A 26286-nucleotide genomic window follows, 5' to 3' on the forward strand; every position below is an offset into this window, starting at 1 on the left:
TCCCCAACCCCTTTCTAACAAGATGAACTAATCTCAGGAAGAAATTCTTCACTTGTAACAAAAATAAAGGAGGCAGGTACTAGAAATTTGGCATTGTGTAAAACAATTAAATTTGGTCTAAATGCCCTATCATCCTGCAGATAGCATTTTGTTGAAAAAGCATTACTCTAATCCAGCAAAGCTTTGTCTCCTATGATTTAAAAAAAACAAACAAAAAAACCTAGACATGTAAAAGAATGGAAGAATGTCATTATCTTTCTACATTACATCACAGTACACAAAGCTATTAAAAATTTCAGTATCAAGAGTAAATCATTACCCCATAGCTAGCTTCCTCACTGAAAGACAGACACTTGATCCCGCAACACTTTAGCTGCTAGATTAGTGAAGGAAAGCCATTTCACAATCCGCTTACAAATAATGATGTTAGCCCAACATGCAGAGAAACAAATACTAAAAAGGTGTTTTGTATGTACAAATGCCTATACCTGAAATATGGCTATCAAGTAACAAGACTAACATAGTACATAAAGCCAGAAGGATGATAGTCCTACATATGAAAAATATCCATACAGAAAAGCATGGGATTTATTGTAAAGCATAATTATAATAAATTCCAAGGAAGGGCAAATGAATTTTTAAATTTCACTACGTAAAGTCAAAGTTTCATCTACTTTTTAACCGAATTCAAGACGATTAGGAGTAGAAGAATGCCTTTCTTTGTTTCTCTTCTTTTTTCCCTTTTTGTGATGTTTCCCTTTTTTGGACTTTTTTTTTTTGTCTTTTCCTTCTTCTGACACGTTTGTTTCTTTTGTTTTGTCTTCAGTGGAGCTGGAATAAGACCTTTTCCTCTTTTTTTTTTTTTAATTTGACTTTCTCTTTTGCTTTTCTATTTTCTTTTTCATTTATTCCTGGGTGTTTTTTTTTTTTTTTAAAGATGAACACAATCGGCAAAGCTTTATTTTTCTCCTGTAGTGCCTGCAATTTACTTAGTTCTTCATTCTCTTCATCATGACTTCACTGCTTATACTGCTGACATCGAGTACTATGTCCCTTTTGGGGTCTACCCAAAGAAAATTGCGGCATTCGAGAGTCAGATGACGGGGCAGCCACATATTTTACAGCCAGCTCTGACATTATCCTTATTGCAAACTGGCACTGCCATGTCGCTGGGTAAGAGAAGTCACTGGATCCCATAGACGCCAAAAAAGAAAAACGCATTTTCTTCATGGTGGCCGCGGAGGAACTACAGGTCAACCAAAGCAGCCTTTTCCACCCACCCGCACAGGGCTCGCTACCACACCGCAGCAGGAGGGCTCTTTTATCAGTTTTGTTTTGTTTTTTAAATCATGTACTAAAGTCACACACTATACAGTATGCACTATTTTGTTTTTTGCTCTTGGTAATGTTTACAACATATATTGTCATTCACTCCATGCCTACTAAGCTCTTCCTCACTATGGTCTAAGTTTTAGTAAGGATTTATTTTAGCAGAACAGAATAAAGTTAGGAAGAGCCATTTTCTGCTCCCATGCAAAGTGCTTTTGAACAGCTATGAAGTACTTCGTGGTGTGGTTGTACCTTAGTGTATTCAATAGGTCACTAGTTGTCTAATATTTGAAGGACCTATTAGTTCACTATAGTTTCTGTCACTATAACAAAAGGCATGAGATATTTGTCTGCCAGTCACCCAGCTTAAGGTTTTACCACTGGGTATGTTCACCAGGAATGTATAACCATTAAGTGTGTCTCCTCACAATCTTATCAACCAAGTTCTCTTAAGGGTTTAGTCTTTGTCAATCTGTTAGATAAGTTATCTTAATATTGGATTGTGTGTTTATTTTATTACACGTAAAACTAAGTTTTTTAAATTTATTTCTTAGGCATTAATTGCATACTTTTTTTTTTTTTTTGGCCAGTCCTGGGCCTTGGACTCAGGGCCTGAGCACTGTCCCTGGCTTCTTCCCGCTCAAGGCTAGCACTCTGCCACTTGAGCCACAGCGCCACTTCTGGCCGTTTTCTGTATATGTGGTGCTGGGGAATCGAACCTAGGGCCTCGTGTATCCGAGGCAGGCACTCTTGCCACTAGGCTATATCCCCAGCCCTGCATACTTTTGTTTTATACCTGACCTACGTGTTCATGCCTTTATTTAGTTGCAATGCAGTTAATTTTATTTATTTGTACTTTCCCCATTTATATTCAATTGAAATTAGTTTTGGCTGGAACATAAAAACACAAATAGGATAACAAATGGCAGAGGTATATATTGTGTAAAGTTTAAGTTAGGTTAAATATATCTAGCTCTTTGGACATTTATCCTTTCTTCATGGTGAAAACGTTCAATATGCATTGTTAACAAGAAGCTCCATGTTGTAGAGCAGCTCTGCAGAACTTGCTCGTCTTGCTTAATGGAGACTATATCCACCAGGCAATGTTTCTCCATTCCCACTCCCACGGGTAATTGTCATTCCACCATCCTGTCTGCTTCCATGAGTTTGACTAAAGAAGACTTCATGTAAGTTACACTGTGCACTATTTGTCCCTTATGTGATTGGCATAATGTGATAGCCTCTAGATTTATTCAGGCTGTTGAAAATGTGCATACATATTCATCCACTGATAGACAAGTGGGTTAAGTCCATATCTTGGCTGTTGTGAATAGGCCAAACAGCGCTATTAAGAATGTGGAAGTACAGATATCTCAGATGGAAACAGTTTTTCCTGTGGCTGTTTAACCAGAAATGAGATAGCTGGATTCTATGGCAATTCTATTTTTGATTTTTTAAAGAAAGAAATAGAAACACTTGTACATTGCTGGAGAGGATACAAAATGTTGCTGCAACTGTGCAAAGCCTTGTGGAGATTTCATCTCATCTACTTTTGCATCAGGCTCTTGGTGTTTTTTGGGTTTTCCTCTCATATGAAAAACATTTATCATTTCAAACTTTGAATTGATTTGTACCTCTCTATATCTCTATGTGATGATGAGATCTAATTTAAGAGTCTTTAGTTCATAACTATTGCAAATGATGGAGTGACAAAAGTAGGTTCCTCAGTTTGTATTCTCTAGTGGGGGTGTTGGTAATGGGGAAATGTGCAAATGGGGTGTTGTACAAATGAGGGGTGAGGTCTGTGTGGAATAGATAGCAATTCTTTGTTTCTTTCTATCTACTGTGACTAAAATGCTCTAAACAGTTTTCATTAATATTTTTATTGGCTTACATTAGTTGTGCAAAAATGATTTCATTGTGATATTTCTGTACTTTCATGTCAATGTACCCCAATCAAGTCCCCTTCTTATTCACTCTTCCTTATCCCTCCTCCCTTTTTATTAAATAATTTCAACATGTTAAAAAAAGAGTCTTTAGTTCATTTTATCAGTTTTTGGGACTTTTTCTTTCATTTAAAATAGTACTATTCTGTTTTGATGTTTTTAGAACTATTCTGTTTTAATAATTTTATGCACCATATATCTGTATATCTGTATACTGTGCATCCAGCAGAAGCTTATCCCCCTCATGATTCTATGACAGTGCTTTTTGAATAGTAAAATGCTTCCAAATTTTGGAATCAACTCATTTAGATATAGAAAAAGTAAACTTATTAGGTTTAAATAAAGATTTCATTATATATACATCCATTTATATACATATGTATGTCATTGGAGAGAAGTGACATATTTTTAATAGCGAATCATTTTATTTTATTCAACAACAGGATTTCTTTCCATTTTGGGGGATAATATTTTAAATCCTTCCTTGCTTTGAGTTTTCAAATTTCTTGTTCAATTCAGGGTTTGTGGAACTGTGAAGAAGGCCTGTTCTTTCATTTTAGGCTCTATCTGATTATTGTGTGTATACATGAAAGGTGTTTATTTTTAGATGCTGGTTTTATATCTTTTAGCTCATGGTATTCTTTACTCTTATGATTCTCTGGAGTTTTTGCCAGGACACTATTTCATCATCTGGAAAGGAAAGATAGTGCTCCATTTCCACCAACTCCTGTACCTCTGGTTGACTACAGAGAATTTATTTCCACTGAAATCACTTTCCAGACTAGGGAATATGTGCTTAGCCTGTCTTATCCCCTCTTCTACTACTGCTCACAGACTGTGCCATTCATGTCCAGTGCTTGACAGGCTGCCGGTAACATGGACTTGATGGCTCCATCAAAGGTAATGACAAGGACATAACCTACACATCTTGGCTTGGACAGCTCTCATGCTCTGCGCCTTCTCAGGGAGAGTTCCGGAGGTCAGGGTGGGGAGGGCAGAGATGCCTCATACATTCAACAAAGCTTGGCGATGCAGGAGGGTTTGTAATCTCCAGAGCAGCAGAAAAATATCCCAGTATTGAAACCAGAGGAATTACATGTTCCTGGAGGAACAAAAACAGGATCATAAATGAGAAGCAAGCGAGGGTAAGACACGCAAGATGGGATCAGGACAGGAGCAAGTGAGACATGAGTAGGACAATTTATTCATGGGTAGGTGTCTGTGGGATACACTGAGGAGCCCAGGTGTGTCCAAGCAGCTGATGTCTGACAATCCTACAAGGCTGGGTAAAAGTCTCAAAATAAAAAGTAGTCATTATATATTTTATCAATATGGAATTACACATGGGTTTTAGATATTTTTCTGGATTATTTGCTGAGAAAAATTGCAAAGTGTGTACTGCCTTGATCAGCACCCAAAATTAAGTAAGGAAAACTGAGGGAGTAAATGATTAACTGTCTCTGAAACACTCCATTTTATTAATTATTGTATTTTAATTGCACATAATAATACCATACATAATTATAGAACTATGTATAATTATCACACTGCAATAATAGCTGCAGTGTAATCATGTCTGTTTTTAATTTCAGTTAAATTTAAATGAGAATGAAAATAGTGCCTCCTATATTGGGCAGTGCATCTCTAGGTCTCTATAGTCTACAGTGACAAAGGGAACACTAATGCTTGGCTAAGAATGCCCTTAAATCAGGGTAAGTACACCTGTGGCTGCAGTTTTGTGCCAGCCACTGAAGCACATACAATTGCCTGAATATTACATACTTATTAGAATTATTGTCAAATGTAATAGGTTTATTATAAAATGTAATGATGATTTGGTATAGAAGTTGACAAAAGATGTATTAATTCATGTTCTGTAATTAATGGTCTATGACATGTCCCTGTTAATGATGATAATCCACATCACTTAGGCAAGGAAAAATTTAAAACAATTATATAACTCATCCAAAGTAATTGCATTTACTAGTTTCAAATGTGTATTTGAACCACAGGTTTTGATTCCAGATATAATCTTCATTCCATTACACAGGTATGCTTTCTAGCTTTACTAGCAAATCACTAAAAGTACATGAATCTCATAACATTAAACACACACCTATAAGCATGCGCATGAACAGTTACAGATAGTTTGTTCACTATTGCAAATATCACTCAACTATTTAATGGAAAAACAAAATGTCATATCATAATAGAATACTAGGAAGCCATAGAAAATACCTGCTGAGAAATAGATTAGACATGTGACAAACCCAGAAAAACACAGAAAATGCACAAAAGAAATATGGAAGGAGTTACAAGAACTTCAGGACTCTAGAAAGACCTAATTTGCAAATCATGAGAGTAGGGGAAAGGAAGGACTTGTTAACTAAAAGCATAGGAAAACATATTCAAGAAATAATAACAGAAGATTTCCCAAATAAAGACAAAGGGAAACCAATTTAGGTATAAGAGGTATTTAGAAGACCCAACAGACTAGAACAGAATAGAATCTCTCCTTCACATACTATTTTCTGTATTGCACAGAAAATAAGGAAAGCAAATTGAAATATGCAAGAGAAAAAAAATTAAGCTGGGCACTGTTGGCTCACATCTGTAATCCTAGGTACTAAGAAGGCTGAGATCTGAGGACCACCATCCTGGGCAGGGAAGGCTGTGTGACTTATCTCTGATTAAGCACCTAAAAACCAGAAGTGGTACTGTGGCTCCAAGTAGTAGTGTGCTGCTAGCCTTAAGCAAAAACGTAGGGACAGCACCCAGGCCTTAAGTTCAAGCCCCAGAGCCAACCAAAAAAAAAGTTTAACTAACCAACAAAGGAAGGTCTATCTGAAAAACAGCAGACTTCTCAACAGAAACTTTAACAGAAAGAAGGACTTGGAATAATGTCTTTTGAGTCTTGAAAGCAAACAACTGTCAATCTGGAATAGTCTATCACAGTTACTGCTCATAACAGGACAAATCAAAACACTCCATGCTAAACAAAAGCTAAAGCAATTTAGCACTACAAATCCAGCAGTAAAGAAATCCTATAAATAGAAAAGAAAGATCAATGTAAACTCAAAAAAATAGAAATAATAATCCTAACAGATGAATAAAAAAGCATAAGGAGGAGCAGTAAAGAATATAGCTCTAAAATTACAAAAAGACTGGAACTACTACCCACTTATCATTTTTAACAGTCACTACCAGTGGTCTAAATTCCCCAAATGAAAGACATAGAATGCCAAGTTGGACCAAAAGATACGATCTGACCATATATTGCCAATAAGAAACACACCTGTTTGACAAACAAACATTGGCTTAGAGCAAAGCTTGAAAAGATTTATCAAGAAAATAGATCCTGAAATCAGACAGAAGTAACTACAATCACATCAAGTAAATCAGGTTTCAAGCCAAAATTAGCCAAGATAAAGTTATTTCATATTACTAGATTGATAGTTACATAAAAGACAATAATTTTAAATATGTATGCACAAAATGTCAGTGCACACAACTTTGTAAAACACTGTTGGACTTAAAAAATGCATGGACTCAATCCAGTAATAGTTGTGTACTTCAATACCTTGTTCTAAACAATAAATAGGTCATCCAGGAAAAAGTATCAATAAGGAAATCTCAACTTGAAATGAAGGTGTAGATCAATGGGCCTTAACAGACAGCTACAGAATATTTAATTAAGCAGCTTCTTAGCAGTTGATGAAACACCCTACAAAATAAATAATATCCTAGGAGACATAAGTAAGTCTCAGTGCATACAGAAAAAATTGAAATAATCCCTTATGTCCAGCCATACTATCATGCAACAAAACTAGAAGTCAACAGCAAAAGAAACTAAAAGAAAATATTTAAATTTATGGAGCCTGAACAATATACGATTGGATGATGAATTGGCCACAGAAGACAGAGACAAAATCAGAAAGTTCCTAGGATCTAATAAAATTACAAACACAACCTTCCAGAAACTCAGCAAAGGCAGTTCCGAGAGGAAAATTTACTGCTATGAGTGCAACACATCAGTAAAACAGAGAGATCTTAAATTAATATCCTAATGATGCACTTCAAGCATCATGAAAAATAAGAATTAGCTAAATGTTGAAGGAACAGACAGAATAAAATACTGAAGATTAAAATGTGAATCAATGAAATAGGAAAGTATATGAAAAAATCAATGAAATAAAAAGATGTTTCTTTGAAAAGATAAATAACATTGATTAAACACTTAGCTAATCTGACTAAAAGAAGAGGGAAATGATTCAAATGAATGTGAATATCACCACAAACATAAGCAGAATCCAAAAGATTATAAGAAAAATCTAGTAGAAATAGATTCATCCCTACAGGACCTCAACCTACCAAAACTTAGCGGAGAAAACTGAAACCATCTACATGGATCTGTAAGAAGCAACGAGATGATACAGTGAGGAATTGCTCAGGACCAGATCGACTCACGGATGAGTTCAACAAGACCTTTAAAGAGGAACCAACACCAATATTCCTCAACATTTTCAGTGAGGTGGAAAGAGAAGGAATGTAACTGAACTTATTCTATGAAGTCAATATTCCAAATTCAGACAGACAAACAAGCAAAAAAAAAAAAGCAACTATCAATCAATCTCTTCAATGAACAAGGATGCAAAAATCCTCAATAAAAATGCTCACTAACAGAATTAAACAACAAACCAAGAGTTTGAACAACCATTATTAACTTGATTTCATTTCAGATATGCAAGGATAGTTGAGCATGCAACCCTCTATAAACACATTATGTAACCCTAAAGACTTTTGTGCAGCGAAGGGTACAGTTTCTAAGCCAAAAAACCTACAGAATAGGAGATCGTGGCCAGCAATCCATCTGACAAAAGATTAATAACCACAATATACAGGTAATTTGAAATGTTAACCCCTCAAGAATCAATAATTCAATTAATAAATGGTCAAAGTAGCTCCAAAGACTTTTCCGAAGTATAAATAGTTAATAGATACATGAAGAAATGCTTGACATCACTGAGCATGTAGGAAATGTAACTTGAAAGAACATTGAGAGTTCATCTTACTCCAGTCAGAGGGCCATCATAATGAATATGAATAACAAGAAATTCTGGTGACAATGCAGGGGAAGGCAATACACTATCAGTGGGAATGTAAACTCAAAAATTAAAAGTAAAGTGTTCGATAAAATCCGGTACCCATTTATGCTAAAAGCCCCGGAAAAACTGGGATTCCAGGGAACATTCCTGAATATAATCAAGGCAGTTTATGACAAACCAACAGCAAGCATAACTCTAAATGGGGAAAAACGAAAGCCATTCCCTTTAAAATCAGGAACAAGGCAGGGATGTCCACTCTCTCCCCTGCTCTTCAACATAGTACTAGAATTTCTAGCCAGAGCAATTAGGCAAGAAGAAAATATAAAGGGGATCCAAATAGGACAAGATGAAGTTAAACTTTCTCTCTTCGCAGATGACATGATCCTATACCTAAAGAATCCCATAGACTCTACCCCCAAGCTACTAGAGCTGATCCAAAACTTTGGCAAAGTTGCAGGATATAAAATAAACCCTCAAAAATCAATGGCCTTTCTCTATGCTAACGACCCCAAGACTGAGGCTGAAATCAGGAAAGCAACTCCTTTTGCAATAACCCCCCAAAACATAAAATACCTAGGAATAACCTTAACCAAAGAAGTGAAAGACCTCTTTGAGGAGAACTTTAAAAGCTTGAAAAATGAAATTAAGTCAGAACTAAGGAAATGGAAAAACCTCCCATCCTCCTGGATTGGGAGGATTAATATAATCACAATGGCAATATTGCCAAAGGTTATCTACAAATTCAATGCAATACCCATTAATATCACAACACCATTTTTTTTAATGAAATAGAGGAAGCAATCCAGAAATTCATATGGAACAATAAAAGACCTAGAATAGCAAAAACAATCCTAAGCAGAAAGAACAGTGCTGGAGGAATTACAATACCCAACTTCAATCTGTATTATAAAGCTATAGTAATAAAAACAGCTTGGTATTGGCACCGGAACAGGCCTGAAGACCAATGGAACAGAATTGAAGACCCAGAAATGAACCCACAGAACTATGCCTACTTAATCTTTGATAAAGGAGCTAAAACAATAATTTGGAAGAAAGATAGCCTCTTTAACAAATGGTGCTGGCAAAACTGGTTCAACACATGCAACAAACTAAAACTAGATCCTTATATATCACCCTGCACCAAAATCAATTCCAAATGGATAAAAGACCTTGAAATCAAAACAGACACCCTGAAAACACTAAAGGAAGGAGTAGGAGAAACACTTGGGCTCCTTGGCGCAGGATGGAACTTCCTTAACAAAGACCCAGAAAGGCTACAAATCAAAGAAAGGATGGACAAATGGGACTGCATCAAACTGCAGAGCTTCTGCACGGCAAAGGACATAGCTCGCAAGATAAACAGAAAGCCCACAGACTGGGAGAAGATCTTTACCGGCCATTCAACGGACAAAGGCCTCATCTCTAAAATATATGCAGAACTAAAAAAATTACCTTCCTCCAAAACAAAACTGCAAAGAACCAATAGCCCCCTCATCAAGTGGGCTAAAGACTTACAAAGAGACTTCTCTGATGAGGAAATGAGAATGGCCAAAAGACATATGAAAAAGTGCTCTACATCACTGACCATAAAAGAAATGCAAATCAAAACAACATTGAGATTCCATCTCACCCCAGCAAGAATGTCATATATCAAGAAAACTAACAATAACAATTGTTGGAGGGTATGTGGCCAAAAGGGAACCCTACTTCATTGTTGGTGGGAATGTAAACTGGTTCAGCCACTCTGGCAAGCAGTATGGAGATTCCTCAGGAGGCTAAATATAGAGCTCCCCTGTGACCCAGCAGCCCCACTTTTGGGTATCTATCCAAAGACCACAAACAAAATCACAGTAATGCCACTAGCACAACAATGTGCATCGCAGCACAATTTGTCATAGCGAGAATCTGGAACCAACCCAGATGCCCCTCAGTAGATGAATGGATCAGGAAAATGTGGTACATATACACAATGGAATTTTATGCTTCTATCAGAAAGAATGACATTGCCCCTTTTGTAAGGAAATGGAAGGACTTGGAAAAAATTATACTAAGTGAAGTGAGCCAGACCCAAAGAAACATGGACTCTATGGTCTCCCTTATTGGGAATAATTAGCACAGGTTTAGGCAAGTCACAGCAGAGCATCACAAGAGCCCAATAGCTATACCCTTATGATCACATAATGCTAAGTGAAATGAACTCCATGTTATGGAAATGATTGTTATATCACAGATGTAACTACTTTCAACGTCCCATGTGTATCTGTAGCTTATATTATTAATGATGTTCTTGTATCACCTTCCTGTGGTTGTATCTACAGTATCTCTGTAATCTTATCTGAGTATATTGGAAACCGTGTATACTGGTATTAGAACTAGGAAATTGAAAGGGAATACCAAAATCGAGAGATGCAGGGTAAAAAAAAGACAAACAACTATAAAAGCAATACTTGCAGAACTGTTTGGTGTAAGTGAACTGAACGCCTCATGGGGGGAAGGGAAAGGGGGAGGAGGAAGGGGGGAATGAGGGACGAGGTAACAAACAGTACAAGAAATGTATCCAATGCCTAACGTATGAAACTGTAACCTCTCTGTACATCAGTTTGATAATAAAAATTTGAAAAAAAATTAAAAGTAGAATTACTGTAGAATCTAGTGATTTCACTCTTGGCATTTCTCTGATAATATGTATATCAGGACTTAACAATGGCACCTTCATACCTATATTCACTGCTGCACTATTGTACAGTAGCTTAGTTACTGAAGTAGTCCAGCTGCCCTTCAACCAAGAAATGGACCAAGAAATGGATTAAGAATAGACCAATGAATGGATTGAGGAAATGTGGTATATCTATATCTATTTATAACTATATCCGATTATTTATGGGTATATGATATTGTATGTGTGTATACAAAAGCAATTTCATTTTATTTATCCATCAGGAAGAATGAAATATGTCATTTTCAGGGAAATGAAAATCTGGAAAAATCATATTAAAGTAAGTCAGTCAGATTCAGAGAGACAAAAGGCATTTTTTTTCATATGTGGGTGTTAAACCTGCAACATATATGTAACACATAAAGGATCACCTGCTTATATAAATGATCAAACTGGCTAACATGTGGTATAACGCCACTGAGCAACTAACAGACAGTTTAACAAAGTGAATATCAGGAAGCTAAACATGTTGTAACTGTGCGGGTAGTAGAGGCTAATGGGAAGGTGTGATGAATGGAAAGAGAAATGGTGAGTGAGTACAGTCATAAGACTGAATGCACGTCCATGGAAATGAAGCCAGAAAATTCAACGAAACACCTAACACGCTTTATACATTACACATGTTATATTGTAAACTGCAGTGCAACAGTTTCACAAGATCACAATAAATCATAGAAAATACTTATTGATACATGCCAATACACAAGTAAATTCGAGCTGCACTGTACTAGAAGAATCCAGAATCAAAACATTAAATGTGATATTGAATCTGCTTAAATGATGTTGTGAAAAAGTCCAAGCTATAAGAATGAAGAACAGATGATTACACCTGAAGCTGAGGGAAGGCATGACTACAAAGTTGTAATGATGAAATTCCGGAGGGTAATGAAAACCTTCTGTAACTTTACTGTAGGGCAGATTACATGCATTGGTTAAATTCAGAAATACTGGCTACATTGAGTCAATTTTATTGTATATAAAATATACTTCACTAAACCACCACTCGATTATCTATCTGTTATCTATCATCTTTCATCTATCTATACATTTAGAGAAGTTTGGAACCCTTTCTTAGACTGCTGATAAAAGAGGACAAAGCTTTCATCAGACACGGTCAGTTCCTGAGCAACTAATGTGGAGGCATTTGGTTAACTTCTAAAAAGCAGTGACTAAGATGACTCCAGTTCCAAGAAATCAGATCAGATGGATCGTGAGCCCAGTGAGGAGATCTTGAGGGCAGTGAGGACTCTTAGTGAGGTCTCCTTAAGGGAGAACAGGACTGATGGTAGATCTTGTTTAAATAGAACCCAGCCCTCCTTGGGAAGCACCAGAACAGGGCCTGACCCTGGAGCTTCTCTTGGGCCCCTGTGTTATGGCCTCCTCAGTTGCCAGGTGAGTGTATAAGAATGGTTGTTGCTCATTTCAGTAACCCACTTCCCTGTGTATATCAAAATGCAGCACTGTACACTGTAAACACGTACAAAAGAATGAAATCGTTGAAAGAAAGAATAGACTGTGTGTTGTTGTTCCAGATGCTTTCAGGGCTGAGCAAGCAAAGCCTCACCAGCTTTCATAATTGTAATTACAGGCGGGGATGAGCATCTTTCGGTGGACCTCTCCAGTCTGATTTTCCGTGCTGACAAGCACGATGGCGAAGCTGGAATGCTATCTCATTGCACTGTGCTCCTGTGTTGGACACTGGCACTCTACCCCTGAGTGTTGCACAAGCAGCCATTGTTCCTCTTGGGACTCAGGGTGCTTTGCAGAGGTGCTGTCTGTCCTCCCAAATGTTTGCTCATTTTTTCTGCTGGTGCTTTTCATTGCTATGACAGTTTCTATGGTAAGAGCCCACCAGCAAAGCGAGGGTTACCTACAGGAAATACTTCACAGATGAACTGACACAGGAGCAGCTGCTTTTTACCAGGCAGAAGGGGGGACTGGACAGAGATAAATGATGAGCAATTTCAGCCATATTTAAAATGTTTATTGTTGACTTTTGGGTAAAAATGTCCAAATGCCACCCGTAATGTGTGTGCTTGGAAGATTGTTCCAATACACTGAGAATAAAATGGAAAGTATTTTATGAAAGTAGGTTAGCAAACATGTTACAGTAACAGGATGGCTTTAGGAGCAGCTGGAATTCTGCAGGTGACTACTTGCAAACCAAGACTCCTATTCTATTTTAAATGTCCAAGCAACAACACATTTTTACTGGGAAGAAATGTGGGCTTGATAGTTCATTATAGGACCAAAGGTTAGTTTCTTTCTGTCTCGCACAGGAACCTTATAGCTTTCCACCAATGGCACCAACAAGACAGGTGAGAATTCACTGTCTAGCACAGCACACGTGTCCATCTCTCTCTGTGAGACATAGTATTCACCTTCCAGTTCCCCAGACTTGATTTCCTGATTCTAGAAGCTATGTAGAGCATGGGCAGGCAAATTTCCTTGTTCATAAAGCACAGTTAATCTCAACATTTGAAAACTTAGAATTTACCATAGTTAAGTAGTCAGATATTATGTCTTAAATGGTGGTTTGTTCATTACTACGCCAGCTTTCATCTTCTCTCCATAGTAATTTTTCTTTTTTTAGTATTGAGAGATGAGTTGATCTCTGTTTGATAATTCCTTTTAGAATGTTTTTCTAGTAATTCTGGGTCCTTTCATTATCCGGTGTTCTTCTCCATTCCAGGGAACTTCGCTTTTATTCCAGCAGTAGGGTGATTGTATAAGTTCAGAGTTCTTTAACTTCTCTTCTTTATTGCTTTCAAAACCCCAAATATGGGCTGGGGATATAGCCTAGTGGCAAGAGTGCCTGCCTCGGATACACGAGGCCCTAGGTTCGATTCCCCAGCACCACATATACAGAAAACGGCCAGAAGTGGCGCTGTGGCTCAAGTGGCAGAGTGCTAGCCTTGAGCGGGAAGAAGCCAGGGACAGTGCTCAGGCCCTGAGTCCAAGGCCCAGGACTGGCCAAAAAAAAAAAAAAAAAAAAAAAAAAAAAAAAACCCAAATATTTGTGGTGATCTATTATGTACAAAATGCCAGGGTAGTAGTAATAGCAGGAGAGAGCTTCTTATTGATTTAAAATTTTTTTTATTATTTTTCAAAAGTTGTAGAAAGAGGAATTAATTCAACATGTTAATTTATGAGTACAATGCATCTTGATCCATCGCACCCTTTCCATAATTCCCCTCCCCCATCTATCCTACCCCATCCCTCCCTTCAAGTAACCAGGCTCCATTTTCACATATGTATATTGAATATTATGACTGCATTCACCTCCCTTTTCTTTCTGCAATCAGCTGCCCACTCCCCTTAAGTGTCTCTTTTATCAGAAAAAGAAAACTGGGTCTTGGGGAAGTTTGGAACCACAGTTTATCTCAGACATACTTCTTTTTTTTTGGGAGGGGGGTCCTAGGGCTAAATACATACTACTACAATATTCATGTCACAATAGTTATTTATATTAAATGCAAAGGTATATTTAGTGACAGGAAATATGTACATGATGTTTATATAAGTGAATTGGAAGTTTTCCCAAGGTGACATCATCATTTGTGAAATCAATACATACAAGGGTGAATGTACACCTCCATGCTTATGTGTTATATGCTTGTGTTTACTAGCAAAGATATGCAAGGTTGTAGTTACAGCACTAGTCATGACCGTCAGTGGTATGTAGCATCATCAAAGGTTAGGCTTTTCTTCACTTGCTTTTTCTCTAAGGAACTTGTGTTTCTGTGTGATGGTGACATGAACAGAGGAGTGAGTTAAGCACCCCAGCACATAAAGGGCTGTGAGAGATGAGGTTCCATATCAGTGTCATACACACACACACACACACACACACACACACACGTATATTAGTACCTTTTTGACCTAGAGGACATATATACACTGGTATTTGAAACTTGGGTTTCCTTTAGGAATTGAAGATCTGCCCCATCTGTTTCAGTCCTTTAAAAACAGAGAATATTATTTCATATTGAAATGACTACAGGAATGTGATATGTATCAGACAAGGAAATGTTCCTGAGACTCTCCTTACTCTCCTGTTTAAGACAGCATGTCTTGGAAATGAGCTGGATCAAGTGGTAGAGCACTTGTCTTAAGCAAGAAGGTCAAAGACAGCACCTAGGCACTCAGATCAAGCCCCCAAAGCAGCACACACGCGCGCGCGCGCACACACACACACACACACACACACACACACACACACACACACACACACAGAATGTCTTTGTTACTCTGCTTTGTTACCCTGGTAGCCAGTAGCAGTTGCTCTAGTTTTCTGTAGTACCTTCTGTAGTGTTCCCGGGTTTCCGAAAGTTTGCACCGCTGGGAAGGACTGCAGGCTGCAGCTTTGGTGTTTGGAACAGCAAGGTTTATTTCCCCCCAAGCTGATACCCTTGCGAGCATTTGTTCTTTTCAGTGAACCACACTTTCTGAATGTCACCTTGCTTCCTGTCAGGGTGGTCTGTGTTCTGGCTGTCCAGGGGCTTCTGGGAACCTTCAGCAGATTGATGACTTGCTGAAAGCTCCCTCATTATCTCTCACTGTAAATTCCTTTCACAAGTAATCTCTTGTGCCCTGTGTTCAGGGCTTCTTTGTGTCCGTGCTGTGAAATAAATTCTCAGATAATGTGTGAGCTAATTTTCCTTCTTTCCTCCCTACCCCCATTATCCCTACAATGTGACCTCAGAGCTGTTTATTTAATTAGTAAAGCTAACTTTAAATGGTCTTGGTTGGTGAAGATAAAGAGGAAGAGATTTTAACAAGTTTAAACAAAGAAAAAAGAGAGAGAGAGAGAGAGAGAGAGAGAGAGAGAGAGAGAGAGAGAGAAATTTACCAATGCCCATAAAGACCTCTCTTGAAAAATTAGTTCTGGAAAGAAATTTCACATTTTGTCTTATATGCGACTGCCTTAGTTATTCTTTACTTTTAAATTGTTTCTTTAATTTTATTTTACTCAAAAGATGGTACTAAGACTTTTACAGGAATATATATGTATATGTATACATACATACATAATGTATGCACATATATTCAAGTAATAATCTTATTTTCTAGAGTAATTACTATTTAAATTGAATTAAGTATATTATTCAAAAATCCCAAACTCAAGAGAGCTTGAAGTATTTCCTATGCACTTTTTTTCTTCTGTCAAATCAATGTGATCTTGTGATAGTTTAGAAGAGTCCCGGGCTTCTCTGTTGTTTTGGTCTCTCCACTGGCTCCTTTGTGTCTAAGATAGCACAGTAAAACGTAAGGGCATCTTATTGGGCCATGGTGATTGGGATGGGAGTTCTCATCATCAAAGCAAAGGAGTTGAAACCTTGGGCCAGCAACATAGAGATGCTTCCAACTTTTCTCTGTAGACACTCCCTTCCCCTCCCAGGAGGATGAGAGCATTTGGAGCTGGACAAGAGAGGTCACTGGCCACACTGGGTCATAATTCAGGAAAAACTCAAATCTCTGGGGAGAAATTGATTCACAGGTAGATATAGGACTTGGAAAGTGCTGCTCAATACTCAGTGAAAATAGCTGATTCTGAGGAAGAACGAAATCATCTCTTTTAGTATCAGAGGTCAGAATTATGGAGAGGGTAGGTACTTGCAACCACATTTCTCTTCTCTATGCAGGAAGCCTGGCTGTGGTGGAATGCTTACGATCATACCACATGAGCTAGTGACATTGCTCAAATCCCTGCACGGCCATGTTCTGATCAATAACCTTTCTCTTCATTAAAAATGATCAACTATATTTAATTTTTTAATCCTCTGTGGCCAGGAAGTCTCAACTAGAATAAAGGTGCACAACTAAAAAGACACCTGGGACCTGAAGCTGTGGGAAGTGGTGATGGACAGGCTCCAGAGGCAGGTGGGAAGTTGCTTCAGTGGGGGTGGCTGTATGGAACCCTGATATGTACAGATTCTCTTATTCTGGGTGGTTCCCCCCTCTTCCTAGCCATCCATTCCAAGTTGCCTGACAGTTATGAGTCAAGCACGAGGGCTTTGTGGCTATGGAAAGGGATAAGGAAATGTGCATGGATGGACTTCTCTCAATACATGCCTCTTCATGACGACAGTGGCAGTATCCATGGCAGAAATGAGATCAGGCTCCCTGAGTGAAATCTACCTGAGAACATGCAGGCATTCCCTTTTCAAAGTGGACCTGCCAGGGAGTGCCTTCTCCAGTGCAAGTTGGAAGAAGTGAGCGTCATCTTCCTGAGTGGTGTTGGAGAAGCTGGTGATGGAAGATTTGCCAAGACTCCAAAGAAAGGTCTTTCGCCTTCCAACAAAGCAAGGATTCCCACAAGACCCCGGGAGGCCCAGGAAACACCTGCAGAAGAGGTGCTGATCAAGTCGCCTCTCAGTTCAGCTGAGTGAGGGCACTCACACCTTGCACAGGAGGGAGCTATTGGCTCATCTGGACCTTCTCTGAGCGGGGTTTTGAAAAGTGCCCCCAATTCTGGGAGGAGATGGACAGTTCTTTATTATCTTTAAGTTGTACAAAGGATGAGTTGTACGAAGAATTTTCAATTCAACATTTACGAGTACCATGCATCTTGTTCAACTGATGGAGAGTTTGTAAACCAGGTTTTCTAATATGAAATTCCTCTTTTTAGACGATGGCAGCTCTGTGACTAACTAAGGAAGAATCATTGTCTCGGAGGTGAGTTAGCTTCTGTGAAGGAGCATTTTAGGCACTGTACTGGGATTGATATTCACTTTTCCAAGTTCTAGACCATCTATCTGCCTTTGATTCATGAGTACCCTCATTAAACTATAGATCCTTGAGCGTGACCAAAATTGAGTGGGGTTAAAATGATCACAGTCAAACTTTTTTTGTATATGCACATTAATAGCTGAGAGCGACCATTTTATTGCTGGGGTTGGCTCTCATGATTCGTGGTGGACAATTTAAGAGGTACTGTAGTGTCAATAACCATTTCTTCTGTTGTGGATAAACAGGGGCCCCTAGCCCTATACATCTTTTTGTCTTAAAAGTACTGGAAGCATAAAAACTGAGAACCTCCTCCACATGCTTGCAAAGGGATAGGTAATGCTTATTTTTACTTCAGAGAGGAGGAAGGTCCTTGACTATTTTGCAAGCTCACAGTCATTGCTGGGAGCCAGCCGGTATAGTTCTTAAAATACACCTGGAATTGTAGCAGCTTGAGAATCTTATAGGTGGCAAGAGTAAAACTATTCCAGTACCTTGACCTTAATACCTTGAATTTATGTAGGATGTTTGTGAGATAAAATTAGTTCTAATAAACACAAATACTTTCATTTTTTTCATATCAGGCCATATGCAAAGACAGAGAAACACATAGAACCAGAAAGTTCTGTAATATAACACAACTCTCCATCCTTTTATCATTAAGCAGATTCACAGGATTTGAGCTCTGGAGGTATTTTCTGTCCATCAAACAAACAAAGCCTGCTTGCTCCACCAAGATAGTATCTACATAATTATTTTTAGTATCTACAACAGACACGCACATGGCTCAGAAACGACTTCCTTTCACACGAAGCAGAGCCCAAGGTCTGATAATAAAAATGACAACTGAATGCCTATCAATAGAGTTTCTTCCCCTGAGTTTCCCTGATAATTATTTTTCTCCCTGAATAACTGAAGGAGAGGCAGCTGCAGCAGCAAATAGGTTCCAAAACCCCATTAATATTGGTGACTCATCAGCTGAATTCTTTCTCTGTCTCTAAAAACGTCAGGAAATTAAAAAAGGCTCTATGCATTTCCAGGAGTCAGGTACTCAGTCAGAGCTGAAAACACTGCTAAATATTCTTGGCCTTGTTTGAAAACAGGTTGTCGTCTGGGACATGGCCTGATTTGTACTCATCCATGAAAGGAAGGACAGACTATCAATCTCACTGAATGAGCCACTCGGCCCACCCTCCAGGATCTCTGAGATTGTGGGCTGGAGATTCTGGAATGAATAAGGCAGGTAGACATGTCCTGAGTACTGGGTCCGGTTTTCATAGGAGGAGAAGGGTAGTAGGCAAGGACTGATGCTACCTACTACAGTTCCCTTGTTGGCCTAGGTGACCATTAGTAGAGATGGTTATTTGAAATAGCTAGATAATTGTGTTTGCATGTGTGTGTGTGTGTGTGTGTGTGTGTGTGTGTGTGTGTGTGTTGTTTCTGTGGCTTAAACTCAGTGCCCTCAGCTCTTACTTGGCTTTTCCACTCTAGATTGGTACTCTATCACTTGAATTACATCTCAACTTGTGGTCTTTTGGTGGTTAATTGGAGATAAGAGTCTCACAAACATTTCTGCCCAGGGTGCCTTTGAACTTCATCTTCAAGTTGCAGCCTCCTGGGTAATTAGGATTACAAGCATGAGTCACCAGTATCTGATCTGTGCCCACACCACCTTCTCTTTAGAGCATTTTAATTGCATTAAAATTGTATTTCTATCATCTTTAAGTAGTTGTACAAATGAGTTACCATTCAATAAATCAGTTTATAGGTACATTACAGCTTGATGAATATCACCCCCGACAATTGCATTTTGATGATTAGTCTCTCTTTGAAAATTTAATTCTTGTATCTGACTACCTAGTCACTTAAAAGGGATCCCATTATCTTATTTTAATTCAACAAATTCTCTCAGCCTGCCATATGGAAGCCAACCACTGCATGTACACAGGGTGAGCAAAAATACATCTTCAGAAAGTGAAATTTCAAAACCTCATTATGAAACTGACATGACAAAAATATCTAGAAAGGATAGTGTTGTTCATATGATTGTCAGGTTCTTAGCTCATGAGAATCATGGTAAGTAGTGATTTAATAAACTTATTTTATTGGAGTCTCAACTGTGTGTGCGGGTGAATTACGTAGAGAGTCTCTGTTCGGAAGAGGAAAAGAGGTACCTCCAATGATCTGTGCCAGTGCAGAGGGTGTGGAAGTCAAAGAGGGCTTGAGGAAGATGGTAGAGTGAGAGCCACACGTTGAAGAGGAGGAGGTGTGGACACAGGTTAGAATGGTGAGGAATGATCTCCTGTGTGCAAGGGCGAAGCTTCCAGAAAACAATCAGGACGAGAAGTTTGGGATCCATGATGATAGTGTCCAAGTTTTCCCTTATCTCTTGCCAGGACTTACTCTTTGGTACATTTTTAACAGGGATGAGATAATACCTCACTGTACTAAAGTGTGATATCTCATTTCATTTGTACTTCCCTGATGGTCAGTGACATGAAGCGTTGAACATTAAGCATTGTTCATGTACTTGTTGCCATTGGTATGTCTGCTTTGGAGAAATGCCTGTAGAAAGTCTACAAATCACTTTTAGTAATTATTTTTGTATTAACTCTTTACGATGCACATTTTATTAACTCTTTGATTTGTAAATATGGAATGAGAGAGCTCTTCACTTTGTTCGTATTCACTAAATAATTTAACAGTCATTGAAAGTCTAGTATAAAATAGGTAATATGCTGAATTCTTGATAATGTATTGACAAATAAAACAGATACAAGACTGAAAAAAAAGAAGTTTGGGATCAAGTGGAGAAATAGATTCACTATCCCATAAACAATTGGGATGATGATTTATGGAGATCTTCGGAAGCTAAAGGAATGGTTTGAATTACATTTCGTAAGCCAATGAGTTTCTCATCAAGGATAGGAGAGTTCTGCTATCTCTTTATATTGGGTTTGTATTTGTTGAGCTCCTACTATGTGCATTGATTTGGGGCAGTAAAAATGAAGTCTTGTTATCTTGTATTTTGGGAGGGAGTAAAGAAACCAGATGATAGATAGAAAAGGCATACAATGCAACAGAGTAAAGAACTGTGCTGTTTTAGGAAAAGTCCTCATTCAGGGAAGCCTTTCAGAGTTGATGTCATTTGATGGAATACATGAAGCAAGTGAATGAATCCTATTCATCTAGTCAATGCCATTTCCTCCCTGCAGCAAACACTAAGGTCCTGAGGCAGGAATGCGTGCAGGAGGAAGAATAAGGCAAGTACAAAGAGTGAGATGAGAGGCCAGGCTCATTTCCACTCAGTTGGTAGGTTTGGGCTTTTTCTCTTAATAAAATGGAGGACTTTGAATACCAAGTCAGTATGTTGAGAAGTGTTCTAAAGATTGCTGTTGCTTGTCTCTTGAAAATAAATTTTGAGAGCATCAGGACAGGACCAGTGTGTACAGTTGGAAGACTGTTGGAGTGCTACAAGGGAGAGGGTTTGGAGGGCTCAGCCATGGTTGCATAAAGATGGTACCTGGTGCTCCAATCTGGGTACACTTTGAAGACAGAGCTAATGGTATTTGCTGGTAGGTTGGATAAAATTAGATTTTATTTAAAAAAATAAAATTTACCTTACATAAAAATTAATGGGGTGTAATTGACCAGATTGAGTTGGGAAAATGTGTAAGAAATAGGTTTGGGGTAGGAGTAAGGAGTTTGGGCTGGGTAGACTGGGTCCAAGAGGTATATTATCCATTTCAGGGAAGCTATTAAACAGAAAGGAGAGTGGTTCGGTGAGTTCCAGTGAGATGTAGAGACTGTGTATGTGGGTTTAATTTATCAATGTACAGTTAGCATTTCACACAAGAGAAGAGAATTCTTTGCTCACCTACAGGTGCAGAGAATATAGAGAAGTTTCCAGAATGGACCTAATAGTACTTCAAAGTGTAGAGCCCAAAGAAATTAGGAATATTTATCCACAGTTTCTAAGAAGAAAAAGTTGTGCTTTAGAGAAGAATCATGAAAAGAATAAGGATCCCCATAATTCCTTGAGGAATGTATCATTAATACTACCATGGCTCTTTATAAAAGGGATCCAAGATTAATAAATTTAAGAAAATCACCCAGCTTTCTTTTCTGTAAATTTTCACACAGATCTTCATCTCTTTTAAGAAACTGATTGCTTAAAAATATTCAGTCATAAGAATGTGGCCCAATCTACATTCTCTGCATGACTGCCAAACCTAGCATAGTAGAGTGGCTCCAACAACAGAAATTAATTTGCTTGCAGCTCTGCAGGCCAGGACTCCTAGATTAAAGTGTTGGCAAGGCAGGCTTCTTTCTTTTCTTTTCTTTTCTGGCCAGTTCTGGGCCTTGGAGTCTGGGCCTGGTTTCTTTTTTTTTTTTTTGGTTCAAGGCTAGCACTCTGCCACTTAGGCCACAGTGCCACTTTTGGCCATTTTATTTTTTATTTTAAGTATTTATATAAAACTGAATTACAGGGAGGTTACAGTTTCAAACATTAGGCACTGGATACATTTCTTGTACTGTTTGTTACCTCATCCCTCATTCCCCCTCCCCCTCCCCCTTTCCCTTTCCCCCCCACCATGAATTGTTCAGTTCATTTACACCAAACAGTTTTACAAGTATTGCTTTTGTAGTTGTTTGCCTTTTTTCCCCCTGTGTCTCTCGATTTTGGTATTCCCTTTCAATTTCCTAGTTCTAATACCAGTATACACAGTTTCCAATATACTCAGATGAAATACAGAGAATTGAACTCAGGGCTTCATGTATAGGAGACAAGCACTCTTGCCACTAGGTCATTTTCCCAGCCCCCAAGGCAGGTTTCTTTTAGGTCTCTCTTCTGGGCTTTACATGGTTGCCTTGTGCTGTGCCTTTATTTGGTTTTTCTTGTGTATGTGTATGTCTATGTTGTAATGTATACACACACACACACACACACACACACACACACACACACACACATATATATGTATAAGGACATCAGTTGTGTTGAGTTAGGGCCCACCCTAAAGATATCATTTTAACCTAAGTCACTGTTTTGAAAGCCCTATCATCAAATACAAATACTCTCTAGGTTGGGATTGCAATGTATGAACTTTGCTGGGGACACATGTCTACAAGACAAAGAAGTACAAGTCTTGAATTTCCTACCTAGTCCTGATTCTGTCACCTCAGAGCAGACTGTTCAGCTTCCCTTCCAAGGAAGTTGTATCTGCTCAGCAAACTATACACGGAATGTGGGTGTGTTGGATTTTTTTCATTGCTGTAATGAAAATAATGGAGATAATTAACTTACAAAAACCAAGTGTTTCTATAGCTCAATATGCTGGAGGTGCCAGTCCAAGATCTGGTGAACCCAATGCTTTGGGTGTCTAGTGAGGGTGCCAGATGACAATTGTGTAGGCACACTGTAGAGAAAACTGATTACCTCATGGTCACTTAGCAAAGAGGAAGAGGAGGGAACCAAGGTTTTACAATCTCTGACATATATCCAGTGACCTGAGGACCTCTCACTAGGCCCCACCTCCTAAAAATTCTTCCACCTCCCACTGGGGGTTAAGATTTTACCACACAGGAAAAACCAAATCATGGAAGTGTGATTCATAAAGCTGTTAGAAATAAAAGCAAGTCTGATCCTTGTAAGTAAGTTAGTACTGAACTCATCTGCAAAGAGGTGCTTCACTCTGACTTATAGATTTTAGTGGAATTTGTCATTGTAACCTAGACAGATGGTATGTTTTTGATGAGAAAAACCATGCTTGGCCTTGGAACAGTTTTGTCCTGAATGGAATTTTGCTTTGAAACACAGTATTTCACTTGCTCCTTTAAAAGAACACTGCTGTATCATTTACCTGATGTTTACAGGTGAACAGAGAAACACACAGATCTTTTCCCACTTCTAGAAAGCCATAAGCCACTCAACATGGTATCCAATTTCTGAAAATCATTTCAAAATAAGGTAGAATACTTTCTTGAACTTTATGTTTCCCTGAAAACCCCCATTCTAGCTCTCCCATCTAAAATAAGACACTTTGGAGTCTCAAAGAATATTGAAGCCCCGGGGAACTGAGACTTCCATATGCTGAGTTAAAGGTGTTGTTTGAATAGCATTTGGGATACAGCAATAAATACTGTAGATTCATATTTGAAACGGTCTCTTTCTTGGATTTAAAAGACTGAACCATATCCAAGCAAATTAATCACTTTTACATTTTAATTTTTTCTTCTAAAATTTTTAAACTAGACTACATTGATAGCAATAGGAGTTTTCCATATTATATTTCCATAGATGATTGATCGGTTTGTTGGTCTGTCTATCCATCCATCCATCCATCCATCCATCCATCCATCCATCCATCTGTGAACAGTGCCATAGTAAGCATGCGTGATGGGTGTGAGGTTATTTCTCTGTGGATTGACTTGCACATCTTTGGATCTATGCCCAAGGGTTATGGTAGGGTAATATAATATGTTTGAGGGTCATGCATGCTGATTTCCATAATGGTTGCACTAGTTTACATTCTCATCAACGGTAAATGAGGGACAGATCCTCCTCCATCCTACCCACATTCGAAGCTAGGATTTTTTTGGAGCTTGTTTTCTTGATGATTGCCATTCTGACTAGGGTGATATTGAATCTTAATGTAGCCTTTCTGTTAATTTCTCTTATGGCTAAAGATGCTGAATATTTCTTCATGTATGCATTAGCCATTTACACTTCTCTTGAAAACTGTCTGCTTGATTCATTTGCCCTTTATTATGGCTTTTTTTCACTGTTTAGATTTTTTAACTCTTTGTATAGTCAGGATATTAATCCTTCGTTTTGAATAGCTGGTATAGATCTTTCCTGCCCTCTCTGGCTTGCCTGTGAACTCTAGAAATTGTTTCCTATGGGGTGCAGACACATTTAAATTTGAGGCAATACCATTGACCAATTCTTGCTTTTTTTTTTTTTTCGTGGTCAATGAGAGTCCCACTTAGGAAATAATATCCTCTTTTTCTAATGTTCTCCTGTAGTAGTTTCAAAGTTTTAGAACTTATGTTACAATCTTTTACCCATGTGGAGTTGACTTTGACTGGGATGGAAGTTAGGGATTGAGTTTCAGTTTCCCATGTGTAAGTAATCAGCTTTTCCAAGGAACAATTATTAATGATGCTATCTTTTAACCAATGTGTATTGTGGCTTCTTTGCCAAAACTCAGATTTCTTTTCCTGTGGATTTATTCAAGAATCTTTTACTCTATTCTGTTTTTTGTGTGTCAATACCATGCTATTTTTGTTACTATGGCTCTATAGCATAATTTGAAGTCTGATATTGTGATACCTCCAGCATTGCTCCTTTTGCTCAGAACTGTTATAGCTATTCTGAATATTTTACTCTTCAATATAAATTTTAGGTTTTTCTATTTCTGTGCAAAATGGCATTGGGACTTAAACGAGATTGTATTCAATCTGTTGATTGTTTTTGGTAGTACAGCTATTTCAGGATATTATTTATACCAATCCAGGAATATTGGAAGCCATTACATCTTCTGGTGACTTCTTAAATTACTTTCTTCAAAGTTTTATAGTTTTCATTTCATAAGCACACAGTAAAAAAGAGAATTATAGATCAATCTCTTCCATGAATATAAATGTAAATATTCTCAATAAAATACTTGCAAACAAAATTCAAGAACATATTAAAAAAGATTATTCACCATTATCAAGCTGTTTCCATTCCAGGAACACAAATATTGTTCAACATTACAGATCAATAAGTGTAATACAGAATGTAAACAGAATCAAGAACAATAATCACTAGACTATTTCATATGCAGTAAAAGCTCTTGGCAAAATTCAAAAGCAGATTAAACTCTGAAGTTACTACTAATAGAAGAAACTTACCTCAACCGAGTAAAACTATATATCACAAGTCTATAGTCAACATCACATTAAATGAGGAAAACTTAAATGTTTTCCTTTAAAATCAGGAATAAGACAAGGGTTTCCACTATTCCTTCAATGCAGTCCATACTTTCTTAGCCAGAAAATGAAGACAAGAGAATGAAATAAGAGATTCAAATAAAATGGGAAAATTTTAAGTTATTCTTCTTAGTGGAAGATATGATCTTACACTTAAAACACCCAAAAGATACCTCCCCCTCCATGCTTCTAGACCCGATAAACATTTCCAGAAACATAGGTGGAAATAGTATCAGCATACAGACACCAGTAACTTTGGTATGTACCCATCAAAAGGTTGAAAATGAAATCATGGAAGCAATTCATTCCTAATACCATTGAAATAAAATAAAACATGTAGATAATAGCTTAAAAAAGTAAAAGACCTCTTCATTCTTAAAGTGTCAAATTAAGGGAATGATATTTTCCTCATTCCTATCTCTTGAAGATTATGGACAGCAGAATGACAGAAGGAGTTAGTTTTAATGAAATTTATGAGAATGGT

General features: G+C 37.9%; 1 pseudogene; it reads right to left on the reverse strand.

Annotated features, from left to right (window-relative positions):
• Positions 1 to 677: 677 nt before the first annotated feature.
• Positions 678 to 1289, reverse strand: LOC125350829 (annotated as a pseudogene).
• Between the last annotated feature and the right edge of the window lie 24997 nt (positions 1290 to 26286).

The sequence above is a fragment of the Perognathus longimembris genome, chromosome 4 (assembly GCF_023159225.1).
Source record: "Perognathus longimembris pacificus isolate PPM17 chromosome 4, ASM2315922v1, whole genome shotgun sequence".
Lineage (NCBI taxonomy): Eukaryota > Metazoa > Chordata > Mammalia > Rodentia > Heteromyidae > Perognathus > Perognathus longimembris.